Below are 12,037 nucleotides of genomic sequence, written 5' to 3'. Positions count from 1 at the left end.
TTTAGGAAGGCTACAGAGGGGTTTACTCGATTAAAACTGTTAGTTCTCTCGTTTCAGCTTCTGACAAGTTCTTTAATTGTGAAATCAAGCGTCTTTCTTACAATTTCTCCAAAAAACACATTTTTTTAGTAACTGCACACCAGCTTATTAGTAGTTTTGTCTTTGAGGTTTTATATCTCGGTATAACATTCAAGTCGCACAATAATTTCGACAAACTGGCGGCTCCCTTTTCTCCTCCTTGGGAGTCTTTTTACCACCCATTTGCAGCGCTCCCACTTCTGCATGCATGCTTCGCGAGTTATTAAATCACATCTGTCTCTGTTCGTAATATCAGGAAAGCATAGTTGCACATTCTTGGCAACATCAGGTTTTAACCCACTCAAGTAAATTTGTTTTATTACTGTGGAAGTATCTTCATTCACTTCCTTTTCATCGGCTAACCCCGAGTATACTATCCATAAAGCTATAAACCTTTCTGTAAAATCTGAAAACATCCTCACTTCCTTCTGCTGACATGCTGTTACTTTTCTCTAATCAGTTTTCGGTGGGAAATGCTCTTTCCAAAATCTCCACACTAGTTCCCACCCTTCTCCCAGATTCTCTCTTAAGGCGTTCTATTTCTTCTTTTGCTTTCTCTTTTTCTACATATACAACTTCGTTTCGTTCAGCCATTGCTTTTAGCTTTTCCATCAGGGATTTTTGCATCTCATCTATGATATTCTGTTGAATTCTCAAATATTCTTCTAAATATTTTTATCCAAAGGTTCATACACTTTTCTACATTCCTGTTCAGCCTAAATTCCGTCTGACAGTCAATATTTCTTTTAAGTTTCACTTTGGATTAATCAAACTTTTTTTCCCTTCACACCAAACCATTTTCACGTCTCCCACGCGCCCCGCGGAATCCCCCAGTCGAGACAAACTGACGAACTATCACAATTCGGGAACACGGACCAGGTTCGAAATCCTGGCTTTAAACACACAGTTGAATCGAGTTACCATTTTCGGCTCTTCTGCGAGTACAATTCTAGTTACTACCTTCAGCCGTACTGCAGTCGTGTACCAGGATGCAACACCTGGATTTTTTCGAACGGGCAGGGCGAGATGCTATTCCTTCAGCAATCCCTCCTTTTCTACCCCACCTTCACAAAACAGGCATCTAAAACACATACACCATTAACTCAGTTTTCTGTTGTACTCGCTTCAGCTTCAGGAAAACCCTGAACCCACCACAGCAACATGGAGAGGACAAGGGACTTTTTAGAAAAGAGGAGTCCTTACCTCTTTTTAGAAGCGGCCGCCTAACTTTTCCTCTCCATGTCCGTGTGGTTTCATTTAGATGGATACTTCTTCATCATTTGGGTCACGTATCCACCAATCTGCCTCCTCCTTTTTAGAGGACGTTGTAAACCTTTAGGAACAATATGATCTAGCAACAAGGTTATGTCACTGTAATTAGGCTTAAGACAATCAAGAACAAGGCGCTTGCCTTTCTTCTAAATTCTTTACGATCATCAGGCAATTAAGGAAAAGACTTAACTAATGCAAATAATTCACTAGGAGACCAATGTCAATGTACTGTACATATGCTGGAGTTCCTTCTGGACCTGGAAAAGTGCACATTGGTATTTCACAAACAAGTGGATCCGGACCGCTTTCTAATTTCGGTGGAGACTTTTTCTTTTTAGTACGCATGGCCATGACTTTAGCTGCAGCTTGCTGTTCTTTAGTTTCAAGACTAGTCTTTTTTTAAGCTTCCCATTATTTCTGTGATTCCTCTTTCCATTAAATAAGTTTTCCAATTCATTTTCTTTCATTTCTTCTCCTTCTCTTCTAAGTTTCCCCTTCTTCAGGAAACTTCTTTTTCCTAAATCAACTTTCCTCTGTCCATTCTGATTCACTTACAAAGATCCTTCATAGTTATGGGCCCCTAATTATCATATATAAATTATGTGCAAGTTCCCTTACACCTTTTACCCTAGCTTTACAGTTCATGAACATAATTTTTTCCCTAACCCAGGCTATAATTGTTTCTCCGAATTTGTCGTACATGTACTTTTGCTGGACTGCTCGGTCCCATTTTCGTCTTTGAATTTTAATTTCCCATTTTTACCGATCGGTGCCTTACTTTAGAACCTTATCACATTAACTACTCCGCAGAGCAAAAACCACACGTCTGTGTTAAGATAAGTTCTTTATATGAGTCCCAGACTCATCAAACCCACGTGAGAACACCCCTGTGGCTCGCTTCTCAAACTATTAATTTTAAAGGATCACTTACTGACGTCAGACAGCTGCCAATTCTCCAGACGCGTCTCTGGAAGGATAAACAGTTTATCCTCCGAGGTTCGTCCAATTTGCTAAAATTGTCCGGGTCCGGATGGAGTTTCAGCAGCCGTTCGCGTTCAGGTTTGTGATCCCGGACGAGCCCCCAAACTGTAATGGAAATATAACTATCAAGGAAGCCACAAGAGAGAGTTCTCACCTGAGTAAGGTCTTTATTTCAATATTGCAATATTGGGAGCCCTGCTGCCACTTCGCCAAGTGCAACCAGAGACTCAATTTGTTACAAGCAGTACAGGGTTTTTATAAGACGTTGCGCTGTAAAAAAGTTCAGCACTTGGTCCCTTCTAAAACTTCCCCTTTCTCTAAGAGAAAACAGATTACATCATAGAGCGAGAGAAGAAAAACTAGATTTGTTATTCAAAGCTTATCAGTTACTTTCAGCTAATTCTAATGACCCAGACAGCATATATTATTTTGGTACATTGTCTTCTAAACTAACCTAAACAGTGTACTTTGTTGACAAACTGTTTTCTAAAATTCTGCACGTACTGTAGCATAACAGTTATATCCTTGAAATATTATCTAAAAGCACCAATATATTTTTTTGTAAAGCTCTATACATTTTTAAGAATCAATTAACTCATTAGATTTCCACTACAATTGATACAGTATTTTTGTCTTCTAAGTATCTTAATAAACTTTCAGCATAGCTTTCTACCCGTTTAGATTTATTTTTCTTGGGATTTTGGGATCAAACGTGGAAGGATTAGATTGTAATCGTTTTTATTTTTCAAATACGTTTTAGAAAAGTGTAATCTATACCTGCCCAGACTGTACGCCTTCCTAAACCCCGCCCTGACCACTTTCACTCCTGTCCTGCTCTTCCTCGCGCACCCCAGCCGGGCACTCTTCGGCCTCTGCCCGGGACGAATGTATATTTTGATCTTTACACCCGGCGTGGCACCGAGGGAGCGTCTGCATTTATAACTTAGTTTTTAAAATTAGTCAAGCAATTTGAAGCATCTCCTTTTACTTTTAAGTCCCTTAAATACATTGAGCACAGCTTTCTCACCACTTAAGATTGCTTTTTGATACCATCCTTACACAAAGCAGAAACTTTCCGATGACATACAGTACAAGTGGAAAGATTACAGATTTTAATCGTCTTTAATTTTGTTACGTTATACGTTTTAGGAACATTTCATCTAAACAAACACCACAAAACTATTCTCGATTGTATTTCTGAATGTTATGTTACATCTACAGTAGTTCACTGCTTTAAATACATCGAATTAAGAAAGTTAGATGTAGCACTTTAGATCTTTTTTTCTGAACCAGGGAAAATCTGATCAAGTTTCTCTATAACAATAATAAAAAACATTATTTTACATATCACCTTTAAAAGTGGCATCTCAAAGCAAAAAAGTAGATGGGAAAAACAGTTAAAAGGGACCGAAGTAAATACCAGACAAACGCAAACGCGTTTTTAATAAAAATGCTTTTATTCATTCAGCAGAGAGTGAGAGGGACATCCAGCAGAGAGAGACACACACACACAGGTTTCCATTGACAAAAGTAATTGTTTTTTTACATTCCTCTTGTCTAACAGGAATGTTTTGATTTTGGACAGACTGTTAGACGAGAGGAAAAGAGCACCTCCTTCTACGAAGCATTTCGTTGATCCGATCACAAATTATTTTCCAGTCGCATAAAGTAAGGGTTGAGAATCTCCGATTCAGCATGCTACTAATGGTTTCCCGGAGATTGCAAGGCAAGGCACTTTTGCCTCTGGACCCATCGAAATTTACAGACGTGGTCCACCCCCAGTAAATTTCAAAAGTCACAAGATTTCGAAACATGAGGGTGGCGTAGCGGTCGGCTCTTGCTTTCCCGTCTATGCCGATGCACTGCAAGTACAACCCCCCCTCCATCTCCTGAGTGATGGGTAGCAGTTGGACATCTGGGAGAATTATTCGTCCCACTGGCGTCTGTGAATTCCGCTGTGCTTCCTGGGGGGAGATAGACGGCGGGGACAGCATCAACCAATTCCCATGCGGTGGTGAACGGAGAGGCCGGGATGGAGTGTCCTGAGGCGGTGTGTGCTCTGCGGGGGGCAGAGCTTTCGCCAGGCATTGCAACCTGCGCGGCGGGGGGAGGCACTTTTCAGGAGACAGCTGCTCAACTGTTTGACTGCTGGAACATACTGTCTCCTTCCTCTGCATTTTCAGGAGTGTCTCTAGCCTCCCAGTCCTCCCCAGTAATGCATTGTACTGCTCCCACTGCTGCCGAAATGTCTCCACACAGGTGCTTCTTCTACAGGTTGGCACCCTGGCCAGTGGCCGAGAGCAGAGACCCACGGCCTGTGGCAAAATAACATAATTCATGTAAGAAATAAAGTCACACAGTAGTATTCATCAGTCGCGGAACAGAAGTCAAAATAAACTTTTCTTTTTTTCCGTCTTACCGCTTTCTTTTTTACTGTCCTGGTGGTAGATCGTTTCGCCCGTGCGGTGTTTTCTTGAAGAACAGGCTACGAAGAAATAATTATAATTGAATTTAAAATTCAAAACGGCAATAATACCTTGTAATATACGCTGTAATCACGTATTTCAGATGAAGTCTGCTGTATTTGCTTACCCTTCGCTCTTTGGAAGCTGGGGCGGCAGAAGCACCCCGTCTCTTCCCGTAAAAGGTCTTGGTCTCCATACTGTACTGTGGTCGCTGTAGTGCAGGTTCGCAGTTTTTTTTGTGATGGGAGCTCACCCAATCCCTTTGTGTATTTATGCTATATTCACATGTACGGCTAGAATGTTCATTGTCTTCCAATGAAAGGCGGGTGCCTCTTGCCGAAGTCGGGAGACATTAGAGGCTTGCCACACCCGGACTGTTAAACCAACGCATTAGCACGTCAAACCCCATTGAGGAGCCGGGCGCAATAATTGTTTTGTCCCTTGATTTTTCTGATCTGCATTAATTATGGAAATCGAGTTCCTGCTCTTTGCAGACGACCTGGTCCCGCTGTCGCCCACAGAACAGAGGCTGCGCCAGAACCTGGCGCTGCTGGAGCAGCACTGTCAGACCTGGGCGCCGACAGTCAATCTGGACAAGACCAGAGTTATGGTTTTCCAGAAAAAAAGCCAGACCTCAGGGAAACAGGTACAAATTCACACTTAACAACACATTAACACCTAACAACGGGAGCAGGGACGAATAAGGCCAGTACCCACTATTGTTAAACATACAGAAAAGAATATTAAAGTATTGAATATTAGTATTGGCTTTAGTATTAGCCATACAGAACATTAAAGTGCCCCTTTTCCATTCAGCAGGTGCCTGAGCCGCTGTGTCCTATCTTCTGACAGTCACCGTTGTGAATGTCTGTAGAGTGTATCTTATTTTTAGTACTAAAATAAATACTTAGTACTTTAGTACTAAGTACTAAAATACTAGTACCGAGGGAGCGTCTGCATTTATAACTTCGTTTTTAAAATTAGTCAAGCAATATGAAGCATCTCCTTTTACTTTTAAGTCCCATAAATACATTGAGCACAGCTACTCACCACTTAAGATTGCTTTTTGATACCATCCTTACACAAAGCAGAAACTTTCCGATGACATACAGTACAAGTGGAAAGATTACAGATTTTAATCGTCTTTAATTTTGTTACGTTATACGTTTTAGGAACGTTTCATCTAAACAAACACCACAAAACTATTCTCGATTGTATTTCTGAATGTTATGTTACACCTACAGTAGTTCACTGCTTTAAATACATCGAATTAAGAAAGTTATGTGTAGGACTTTAGATCTTTTTTTCTGAAGCAAGGAAAATCTAATCATGTTTCTCTATAACAATAATAAAAAACTTTATTTTACATATCACCTTTAAAAGTGGCATCTCAAAGCAATACAGTAGATCGAAAAACAGTTAAAAGGGACCAAAGTAAATACCAGACAAACACAAACGCGTTTTTAATAAAATGCTTTTATTCATTCAGCAGAGAGTGAGAGGGACATCCAGCAGAGAGAGACACACACACCGGTTTCCATTGACAAAATTGTTTTTTTTCAATTCCTCTTGTCAAACAGGAATGTTTTGTTTGTGGACAGACTGTTAGACTAGAGGAAAAGAGCGCCTCCTTCTACGAAGCATTTCGTTGATCCGATCACTAATTCTTTTCCAGTCGCACGAAGTAAGGGTTGTAAAGCGCGAAGTAAAGCGCTGATTCTTATGGAATGTGTTCCGCCGGGGATTCAAAAAAATTATTTGACAAAATTTGTTTTTTTTCAATTCCTCTTGTCTAACAGGAATGTTTTGTTTGTGGACAGACTGTCCACAAACGTGAGACTGTCTTTCTCAGACTTACATTCCCGAATGTCCCCCGCCCCGGTCAACAATCCTAGGAAGAACACGAAACAGCCTGTTAATAAAATGTTTACAATTTTGTTCGGTCAGTTCTTCCTCCCAGAATTTACAGATTGCATCGATCAGTTCCTGCTTTGTGACGGGCTTAGCAGTTTTCCGAACGTAGTCTTTCAACGAATGCCAAACCATCTCTATCGGATTTAGATCTGGGGATTCAGTTGGAGTTTTCACCCAGTTCACTCCTTCTGCTATAAGCCTCGCCCTTGCTACTGTGTGTTTCGGATCGTTGTCTTGAAAGAGACGGTGCCTTGATCCAAACTGCTCCCTGATATATGGGGCAGCATGCTGTGTGACCACAACTTCCTCGAAGAATACACGGTCCATAATTCCTTTGAAAATAAGAAGTGGTCCCGGGCCTCTTCTAGATATACCCCCCCAGACGTGAACCTTCAGTGGATGTTTGGGCTTTGGCTTGTCCACATATCTCCCCTTTTTGCAAAATGCCATTGTTGAAAACTGTTCCAGAGCCACTGTTGTTTCGTCGGTGAAAAGTACATCCTGAAATGCCTCCCCCTGTTCAATCCATTGGAGCGCTTGCTTGAGTCTTTCCTCTTTGTTTTTTTGCCTTATCATGGGGCATGTGTTGGTTTTTCTGTATCTCCATCCAAGCCTCCTGCGTACTCTTCTTATCGATGTCGGGCTAATGTTCGCACCGAGGTCAGCCCATAGCCGTCTTTGGACTTGCATCGCCGGTAGCTCATCATTTTCATCAGTCAGTTTGTCGACAGCTCGCACAATAAGACTTGGAAAAAAAAAGAGATCAGCAGTTAGTTTTAAAAATAATGTGCGTAGTTGTATTTACATGCAAGAAAGGTATTTTTAGAAATGTATTTACCTTTGAATCGTCCTCGGTTTAGATTCTCTTTGCCTCCTCTCCCCTTTATAATGCCATCTCACTGTGCTTTCAGAAACGAAGATGTCCATCGAAGCCAACTGCTGTACAATGTCCCGTGTTGACTTCCCATTTCTTTTCATCTTCATTATTTGGTGTGAGAGAGTCTTCGTGATTTTAGTCATTGTCCGTCCCCTTACCAAAGCTATACAGTGGTGCAGCTTGAATTCTGTACCTATATACTGTATGGTATGGTACAGATAAAACTTACACCATACCGATGAGCTAATGCCAGGGAAAGACACTCCTATTTTATTTAAAACACAATACACCAGGAAATGTGTCTGATGCATTAGCAAGTTAAAACAATTGGGTCGAAAACCTGGGCGTAACACCATTTCCTTTTTCTGATCATTCGCTTTCTGGATACACATTTCACCTGTCCTGTTCTTTGTTTTCCTGGTTTGCTGATTATGCCTGCTGTGGTCCACTCCTACCCTCACACCTAAAGAATACTATTTTAAATTTCTTGGCGCAGCTCATTAACCCTTGTATGTGCTGTCCGCGCCCAAAATGCAATTTAAAAAAAGTCAAAAACCGCGCTCAAAATGCAATTTAGAGCTTAATAAGATACACTCCACAGGCATTCACAACAGCAACATATGAAACGTTTATTTTTTAATCGCTGTCTAAGGAAATCTCAGTATAACTTTGTTCATGAACAAACAGTGGCATGTTACATTATTATTAGTTTTTTTGTTAACAAGGCTCGCCAGCTAATGTGAATTGAAACCTGTCTTGCTAGCTTTTAAAGTCGTGCATGTGTAAACCACAATTGAAATAGAGAAAAAAGACCTGACTGACAAGCCGATACATACTCTTAGAGTTTGATTAATAGGGAATATAATACAAAAATATAGTACTAAAAAAGGTACTACCAATTTTAAAGGTGATTTTACTTTTAAATAAAAATTTGAATCCCCTGCGGAACACATTCCATAAGAATCAGCGGTTTTACAGTACATATCGCCTTTAAAGGTGGCTTCTCAAAACGCTTTACAGGATAAAAACAACCAGAACAGCAACAACAACAATATTGTATTTCATTGCACTTTGAAAACCAAGTAATAACTTAACTATACGTGCAAACGTTTCATATGCTGCTGTTGTGAATGCCTGTGGAGTGTATCTTATTTGCCTAGCGAAGCGCTAGTTTAGTACTATAAAATACTATTAAAATCTGTAATCTTTCCACTTGTACTGTGAGTCATCGGAAAGTTTCTGCTTTTTGTAAGGATGGTATCAAAAAGCAATCTTAAGTGGTGAGAAAGCTGTGCTCAATGTATTTAAGGGACTTAAAAGTAAAAGGAGATGCTTCATATTGCTTGACTAATTTTAAAAACTAAGTTATAAATGCAGATGCTCCCTCGGTGCCGCGCCGGGTGTAAATATCAAAATATACATACCCAACACTGATTGTACCCATCTGTCATGCAAATAAAACACCTTGAATTGAATTGAATTGAGGGAGAGAGGGGGGAAGGGGGAGAGAGATAACCAGGACTCAAGGCAAATAAGATACACTCCACAGGCATTCACAACAGCAACATATGAAACGTTTGCACGTATAGTTAAGTTATTACTTGGTTTTCAAAGTGCAATGAAATACAATATTGTTGTAGTTGCTGTTCTGGTTGTTTTTATCCTGTAAAGCGTTTTGAGAAGCCACCTTTAAAGGCGATATATACTGTAAAACCGCTGATTCTTATGGAATGTTCCGCAGGGGATTCAAATTTTTATTTATTTTTTAATTGCGTATCTAAGGAAATCTCAGTATAACTTTGTTCATGAACAAACAGTGGCATGTTACATTATTATTCGTTTTTTTGTTAACAAGGCTCGCCAGCTAATGTGAATCGAAACCTGTCTTGCTAGCTTTTAAAGTCGTGCATGTGTAAACGACAATTCAAATAGAGAAAAAAAGACCTGACTGACAAGATTTAATTAATGCACATCAGTAAATCAAGGGACAAAACAACTATTGCGCCAGGGTCCTCAATGGGCTTTGACGTGCTAATGCGGTGGTTTAACAGTCCGGGTGTGGCAAGCCTCTAATGTCTCCCGACTTCGGCAAAAGGCACCCGCTTTTCATTGGAAGACAATGAACATTCTAGCCGTACATGTGAATATAGCATCAATACACCAAGGGATTGGGTGAGCTCCCATCACAAAAAAAACTGCGAACCTGCACTACAGCGACCACAGTACAGTATGGAGACCAAGACCTTTTACGGGAAGAGACGGGGTGCTTCTGCCGCCCCAGCTTCCAAAGAGCAAAGGGTAAGCAAATACAGCAGACTTCATCTGAAATACGTGATTACAGCGTATATTACAAGGTATTATTGCAGTTTTGAATTTTAAATTCAATTTTAATTATTTCTTCGTAGCCTGTTCTTCAAGAAAACACAGCACGGGCAAAACGATCTACCACCAGGACAGTAAAAAAGAAAGCGGTAAGACGGAAAAAAAGAAAAGTTTATTTTGACTTCTGTTCCGCGACTGATGAATACTACTGTGTGACTTTATTTCTTACATGAATTATGTTATTTTGCCACAGGCCGTGGGTCTCTGCTCTCGGCCACTGGCCAGGGTGCCAACCTGTAGAAGCAGCACCCGTGTGGAGACTTTTCGGCAGCAGTGGGAGCAGTACGACGCATTACTGGGGAGGATTGGGAGGCTAGAGACACTCCTAAAAATGCAGAGGAAGGAGACAGTATTTTCCAGCAGTCAAACAGTTGAGCAGCTGTCTCCCGAAAAGTGCCTCTCCCCGCCGCGCAGGTTGCACTGCCTGGCGGAAGCTCTGCCCCCCGCAGAGCACACACCGCCTCAGGACACTCCATCCCGGCCTCTCCGCTCACCACCGCGCAGGAATTTGTTGATGCTGTCCCCGCCGTCTATCTCCCCCCAGGAAGCACCATTTACAGAGCGGAATTCACAGACGCCAGTGGGACGAATAATTCTCCCAGATATCCAACTGTTACCCATCACTCAGGAGATGGAGGGGGGGGGTTGTACTTGCAGTGCATCGGCATAGACGGGAAAGCAAGAGCCGACCGCTACGCCGCCCTCGTGTTTCGAAATCTTGTGACTTTTGAAATTTACTGGGGGTGGACCACGTCTGTAAATTTCGATGGGTCCAGAGGCAAAAGTGCCTTGCCTTGCAATCTCCGGGAAACCATTAGTAGCATGGTGAATCGGAGATTCTCAACCCTTACTGCGTGCGACTGGAAAAGAATTAGTGATCGGATCAAGGAAATGCTTCGTAGAAGGAGGCGCTCTTTTCCTCTAGTCTAACAGTCTGTCCACAGCAAAACATTCCTGTTAGACAAGAGGAATTGAAAAAAAACAATTTTGTCAATGGAAACCGGTGTGTGTGTCTCTCTCTGCTGGATGTCCCTCTCACTCTCTGCTGAATGAATAAAAGCATTTTATTAAAAACACGTTTGTGTTTGTCTGGTATTTACTTTGGTCCCTTTTAACTGTTTTTCCCATCTACTTTTTTGCTTTGAGATGCCACTTTTAAAGGTGATATGTAAAATAATGTTTTTTATTATTGTTATAGAGAAACATGATCAGATTTTCCCTGGTTCAGAAAAAAATATCTAAAGTGCTACACATAACTTTCTTAATTCGATGTATTTAAAGCAGTGAACTACTGTAGGTGTAACATAACATTGAGAAATACAATCTCATATTTGAAAAATAAAAACGATTACAATCTAATCCTTCCACGTTTGATCCCAAAATCCCAAGAAATATAAATCTAAACGGGTAGAAAGGTATGCTGAAAGTTTATTAAGATACTTAGAAGACAAAGATACTGTATCAATTTATGTTGCATTAGCCTGATTATGATTAAAAAACACATATAATTAAACTCGCGTTTGCGATTTAAATCAGAACACAATTTAAATCAATATAAATGTTTATATTGTAACGCATACTGTCCAGCCTGCATTTCTCTATAAAAATTTACTCTATTGCACACACACACACACTAGAAGCAGGAAGCAGAAACAGGGACCATTGTCAGAAGGGAAGAAGGTGACTATTCATTGTTATCAAAAATGACTTAGAATCGATCATGTTGTGATATTTTGAAATATAAAAGTCAATTGATTGTCCATAATATCGCTATTCTATTTTTTTGAAGAAATGTTTGTTAAAAGAAAAGTCCAGCACCAGCTGGATTTGAACACACAACCCGTGAGTTGGTAATCGGGTACATAGACCAGTGGGCTACAAGGGAAGTTGCATGAAGAGAGAGGCGAAACAGCCCTACACATCCCTGTCGCAGTACACGACTATACTCATATCGTTATTAAATTCTTTAGATACGCGATTCCATATTATATTAGCAGAAAAGCTTAAAACTACCACTTTTTCACACGCTATTTCACATGCTAGTTATATACTTCGATGCTTAAAATCG

The sequence above is a fragment of the Lepisosteus platostomus genome, unplaced genomic scaffold (assembly GCF_059453375.1).
Source record: "Lepisosteus platostomus isolate fLepPlt1 unplaced genomic scaffold, fLepPlt1.hap1 Scaffold_99_H1, whole genome shotgun sequence".
Taxonomy (NCBI): domain Eukaryota; kingdom Metazoa; phylum Chordata; class Actinopteri; order Semionotiformes; family Lepisosteidae; genus Lepisosteus; species Lepisosteus platostomus.
Note: the sequence above shows the minus strand (reverse complement) of the source record.